Source organism: Chrysochloris asiatica, unplaced genomic scaffold (assembly GCF_000296735.1).
Source record: "Chrysochloris asiatica unplaced genomic scaffold, ChrAsi1.0 scaffold00043, whole genome shotgun sequence".
NCBI lineage: Eukaryota > Metazoa > Chordata > Mammalia > Afrosoricida > Chrysochloridae > Chrysochloris > Chrysochloris asiatica.
The window spans coordinates 3166974-3173602 of NW_006408561.1; the positions used below are offsets into that span (position 1 = coordinate 3166974).

General features: G+C 44.4%; 1 pseudogene; it reads left to right on the forward strand.

Annotated features, from left to right (window-relative positions):
* Positions 1-2110: 2110 nt before the first annotated feature.
* Positions 2111-3650, forward strand: LOC102821533 (annotated as a pseudogene).
* The last annotated feature ends 2979 nt before the right edge of the window (positions 3651-6629 follow it).

Below are 6629 nucleotides of genomic sequence, written 5' to 3' on the forward strand. Positions count from 1 at the left end.
TTGGGCCTTTGCCACTTTAGCAAGAATGTTGGCCCTTAAACCAATGGTTCCTCTCATTTAGTTGTGTATGGCAATCACCCGGGGAGCTTTTAAATAAAACACTAATGTCTAAATCCATCCTCAATCTGGCTTAGCTGGTCGTAGGTGTGGCCTAGACATTGGGGTTTTCTAAGAGCACCCCAGTGATTCCAATATGCAACCAGGGTTGCTCACCACTGCCATAAACTGTTCTTTTTGTCTTTTTTTTTCTAATTAAAAATGTTGTTAAGTGCTGTCGAGTCAGTTCTGACTCATAGCAACCTTTTATAGGATTTACGAGAAGCATCTGGTGAGTTTGAACCACTGACCCTGAGGTTCAAACCAACCTTTAGGTCTATCCAGTGCTTTATCCCACAGTGCTTTTTGGGGAAAGAGTGCTATGAAAGATGCTTGTGTCCCAAAACCTCCTATGGTGACACCTTCCACCTAGAGTCTTGAAATGAAAACTCAGCCCGCCAAAAACAGACTCTAAATTTTCAAAATCCTTGCCAGAACTGCCAAATCCAGTAAAAATTTGAAAATGAAATTTCTGTCTTGAACACAAGGTTTTCAATAGCTAAATCTTCCTCTCTAACTAGAAATCCATGCTAAAGAATTCCATGACTCCTAACTCCTTCAATTGTTTTGACACCTATAATCATAACTACAGAACCCCTATCTCAATAAGAAAAGGAAAAGAGTAAGAGATTCCACCCAAAAAGGGTCCCTCAAAATACCTCTCAAAGCGAAGTCAAGCTAGTTTAGTTCTTGTTAGACGCGTTAAGGGAAAATCACATTCCGTTTATGGGTGGCCCTTTCACACTTCTTTTCTCCCCAGGTGGAGATGTCACCAGAGTGACTCATTTCAAGATGATTCTTTGGAGAGTAGATCTTTCTGATCTGTTTGCTTGGCTTTTTCAGCAAGGACTAGGATCATTCCCAAAAGGATGTTTATTGTACTAGATCTCATCCTTCCATACAAAAACTAAGACTCTTAGTAGCTAACCAAGCATAATTACAATGCTAGACTAGTTGACCTCAAAAATAGAGCACATGCTCTCACCTATTTTAAGAATGGTGTAGGTGAGCGAAGAATGCCTGGTGATGCAACAGTTAAGCACTCAGCTGCTAACCAAAAGTTTGGTGGTTTGAAACCACGAGCACCTTCACAGGAGAAAAGACCTGGTGATCTGCTTCCGTAAAGTTTTACAGCCTACTCTAGCCTATGTTGTTGGTGTTGTTAAGTACTGTCGAGTCGGTTCTGACCCATAGCGACCTTGAATAGGGTTTCCGAGGAGCATCTGGTGAGCTTGAACTGCCAACCTTGCAGTTCAAATGGCATTGCAATCTGGAGCATTAACCCACAGCGCCACACCTGGACTCTCCTCTGTCCTATGTTGTTGTTGTTAAGTGCCATCGAGTCAGTTCCGACCCATAGTGATCCTGAACAGGGTTTCCGAGGCTGTAAATCTTTAAGGAAACAGAAAGCCTCACCTTTCTCCCGCGGAGAAGCTGGTAGTTTCAACTGATGACCTTGTGGTTCACAGCCCGATTCGTAATCACTACACTACCAGAGGGTCACTAAATCGTACCCAACTCAGTGACAATGGGCTTGGTTTACGGGCTGGGTAAGGAGTCTTGGTGTGGCGTTGTAGGATAGGCACTGGTTCAAACTGCAAGATTGGTGGTTCAAAGCCACCAGATGCTGCTCGGAAACCCTATACAGGGTCACTATGAGTCGGAACCAACTCAATGGCACTTAACAGGGAGTGTCCACAGGTTCTGGGACCCAAAGGAACTGGCACACATGCCAGCTCCACAACCTTCCTAGTGATGCATGACCTTGAACAAGTTAGTAAAGTGCAGGATAATGCACAGGACCACAAGGTCAGTTTGAACCACAAGGTCGGCAGTTCAAACCCTCTAGCCATAATCCTCAGCTGTGAGTCAGAACCAACTCGACAGGACTCAACAACTATTAATCATTTGTAAATAATAACACCTGGGATTAGTTAAGCTTGATAAAATAGGGCCTGTGCAGAGTCTCTGCGCTTCCTACCCGAGGCCGCTACCTCCGCTCCGCAGTCGAACCATGCGTGAGATAGTGCACATCCAGGCTGGCCAGTGCGACAACCAGATCCACTCCAAGTTTTAGGAGGTCTTCAGTGACGAGCATGGTATATCGACCCAGCTGGCAGTTACCATGGCTACAGTGAATTGCAGCTGGAGAGAATCAACGTCTACTACAACAAGGCTGCGGGTAACAAATATGTTCCATGTTCCATGGGCCATCCCGGTGGACCTCGAGCCGAGCACCATGGATTCAGTCCGGTCTGGACCATTTGGCTAAATCTTCAGGCTGGACAACTTTGTCTTTGGCCAGAGCGGTGCCGGCAATAACTGCGCAAAGGGCCAGTACACAGAGGGGGCAGAGCTGGTGGACTCAGTGCTGGACGTGGTGCGGAAGGAGTCTGAGAACTGTGATTGTCTCCTGGACTTCCAGCTGACCCACACCTGGGGGGTAAGGGGGGCGGCACAGGGTCCAGGATGGGCACGCTGCTCATCAGTAAGATCAGGGAGAAGTACCCAGACGGCATCATGAACACCTTCAACATCATGCCCTCCCTCAAGGTATCAGACACTTTGGTTGTTGTTAAGTGCCGTCAAGTCGGTTCCGACCCATAGAGACCCTGAACAGGGTTTCCGAGGCTGTAAATCTTTACGGAAGCAGAAACCTCATCTTTCTCCCACAGAAGAGTTGGTAGTTTCGAACTGCTGACCTTGTGGTTCACAGCCCGATTCGTAACCACGACGATACCAGAACTCCTTAGACACTGTGGTGGAGCCCTACAATGCCACATGCTCGGTCTACCAGCTGGTGGAGAACACAAATGTAACCTACTCCATCGACAATGAGGCCTTGTCGATACCCTGAAACTCACCACCTCCACATACGGGGACCTCAACCACCTGGTGTCTACCACCATGAGCTGGGTCACCACCTGCCTGCAGTTCCCAGGCCAGCTAAACACAGACCTCCGCAAACTGGCTGTGAACGTGGTGCCCTTCCCACGGCTACACTTCCTCATTCCCGGCTTCTCATCCCTGACCAGCCCCGGCAGCCAGCAGTACCGCGCCCTGACTGTGCCGGAGCTCACCCAGCAGATGTTCGAGTCCAAGAACATGTTGCAGCCTGAGACCCCCGCCACGGCCGCTACCTGAAGGTGGCTGCCATTTTCCGAGGCCGCATACCCATGAAGGAGGTGGACGAGCAGATGCTCAACGTGCAGAACAAGCCCAACAGCTACTGTGTGGAGTGGATGCCCAACAACATCAAGATGGTGGTGTGCGACATCCCGCCGCCGCGCGGCCTCAAGTTGTCAGCCACCTTCATCTGCAACAGCACGGCCATCCAGGAGCTGTTCAAGCGCATCTCGGAGCAGTTCACAGCCATGTTCCGGCCCAAGGCCTTCCTGCACTGGTACGCGGGCGAGGGCATGGATGAGATGGAGTTCACTGAGGCCAAGAGCAACACGAACGATCTGGTGTCGGAGTACCAGCAGTACCAGGACGCCACGACCGACGAACAAGGTAAGTTCGAGGAGGAGGAGGAGAGTGAGGAGGAGGCTTAAGGGCTTCATGGATAAATCGTGCATATTTAGTGAACTCTTCTGTTGTCTTCAGGCATGGTCTGTCTTGTCTACTATGGGGCTCAGTTTTGCCTCTGTTGGAAGTTCACACTGTTGTTATGCCATGTGGAACTCCTCTAGCAATTCTGTTGGTGTCTGTTATCTACACGAATAAAAAGCATGTGTCTGGAAAAAATATATACATAGTACCTCTGCAAACACCAGACATCCAGTAGATGCTCAATAAATAATAATAGAATGAAGACATGAAGGAACAGCATTGGGCAGCATCCTAGATTTTACTGGTTTCTGTGAATTAACCTATCCTTGTGGATTTTGTCTTGTTTACTGTTAATTTACAATTAATATATGCTTAAAGAAAAAGTTAGTAATTTCAATTTTTCAATCCCTAAGCCCTCTTTCCATCCTTCTACTTGTTGTGAAGTGCTGTGGAGTCCGTCTAACTCATAGAAACCCTGTATCTACCTAATATTGCTGTTAAAACTTTGGAATCTGCAAGGGGGAATTTCAAATTTTTGTGGAAAAAAGGAATTGAAAAATAATGGAATTTTTCCACGAACTTTTGGAAGCCCCCTCATATTTATATACTACATCTTTCTTCATGATTATAAGCATAGATGCACATACGTAGGTTCTGTATTTCAACTTGTTTGTACAAAGATGGGACCACATAAAACATACTGCTTTGCGACTTTGTTTTTGAATGGATGTCCCTCTAGATCAGTACATACAGATCTAAGTCAGTCTGTCTCACAGCTGCATAGGAATCCCCAGTAAGATAAAACATACTTTATTCAGCCATTTCCTTTAATGATTTTAATGATCTTTCCAGATTTCTGCCATTAAAACAATGAGGCAATAGACATGCATGCACTTGTGCTTTCATTCTATGATTTCCACTTTACTTTTTTCTTTAAACATTGCATGGTGTTATGTTTAGATACAACCTCCTCATAGTAGATTTAAGGTTTGGAAAACTAGATGAGGCCGTTGTAGAGATGTTTTATTGCTTGCAGTACAATAGACAGCCATCCCTAACACCAACTCATAGTTAAAGATTCAGCACAGCTGTCACTTTTCTATGAAATTGTTTCTCTCACAAACATACAGCCTCCAAGAACTGTCATCTGCCTCCTGAGTACAGTCTTCATTCTCTGTTTGAAGATCGAGGCACACCACAGTTACCTTTGTAGCTATAGCCCTAAACACAGAACCAACAGAATGTCCTTTCATGAAGACCAGCCTAAGTGGAAACTCTGTGATTATAATGACCTGCCCTTTTGACACTTGCATTAACTGGTAGCACTCTTGTCTCTGCCTGATGTATGACTCCTGTTGAGTGAGGGACGAGCCCCTGAGCCTGGCTCACTCAAGTTTAAACTTGCTGTTCTCAAGTTTTATTCTCTACGGGTGGCTCATGCTCCCCGAAGCCCATTACCTACTCAAATCTCATATCTAAGATCCATTGACTCTCCTTTCGTGGAGTTTGGCATTTCTGCTGTCTCTCACAAACAGTCCTTTGGAAGATATAGTCAGCGATTCACTAAAATTAATGCTTCCCCATCTCCTGACCTGATTATTGTTCCTCATGGTGGTAAAAGAGACAAGAACTGCATTTCCCAGCCTCCCTTGCATCTAGATGTGGCCCCGTGATGGATTTTTACCAGTGGAGTGTTGAGTGGGTCTGATGAATCTTAATTCTAGCCAAGTCTTTGAAGAAAGGATTTGCTTTTCTTGTGCTTTCGCTTGCTTCTTGCACCAGCTGAATCCAAGTAACCATAAAGACTTAGAGGCTGACACAGGTGGATCGAATCTGGGTCCCTGAGTCACTGAATGGGGAGAAGTGCCTGCCATCCATTAGGATTCACCTCAGAGTGAGAAATAAACCATTATTGTGTTTGAGCTGTTATATTGCACTGAATTCATTTGTTACAACAGCTAGCATGACACTAAATAATGCATGTTCTTACTAAGAACAGCCATAGTCCTTTAAGAAAGAGCTGAACACAAACCCATATTGCTAAAGACAAAGCCTGTCTTATTAACCACATGCAACATGGCTTTTACGTCCTCATGTGATGCTAGAGAGTAAGCACTGGGCTGCTAAATGTAAGGCGGGAGGTTCAAACCCACCAGCCGCTCCTTGGATACACTATACAGGGTCACTATGACTTAGAACCAACTAACCGGCACTTAACAACAAAAACAGTATCGCTTTTTTAGGGCCTGCCTCTTTTCTCTAGAAAATCAGCAGCTGATGCTATTTTCAGTTTAGGGACCTCATTAGAATCCTGTTCCCCACGCTATCTTTTCCTTTACTCACTGGAGCAGAAATCAGAACACTCAAAATGATGTTTGTTATGGATAATAATTTCATGCCAGAAACAGAGCATGGATTTTATTGTGATGCTAGGAACACAAATATTTGTCTAGTAACAACAGATCTCTCTGGTGTCTATCTGGAAGATCTGTGTTCTACAAAACTCAAAACCACACTTGGATTATTACCACCCGGATGAATTCTCTTAGAATATGCAATTACCTTTTGCACTAGGGTTCATTAATTTTTTTCTAAATAAGATATGACACATTCATTATGAGGTAGTTGATAGGTAATGAGTTTTTCAGGATAGTTTAATTGAGTTGTCAGTATAAATTAATATTATATTAAATAATTTATAAATTAATGCCCTAGTTGTATAAGGTAAAAATGTCCTTCTAATTTCTGAATAAGGATCCAGAAGATCTTTCATTTAGTAGTTTTGGAAATGAGACACCAAGACTAATTGGTAGTAAGGAATTGTTACCATACTTCTCTGTTCTGGAAAAAAATGTTCTTCCTATGGTTGTCTAACTATTGAATCTACTCTCCTGCACCTAAACTAGACAAGAGTACAAGGTAGAAAAGGAATACTTATGGGGAAAGTGATTTTATTTCATCCACCAGACTAAACATTTAAA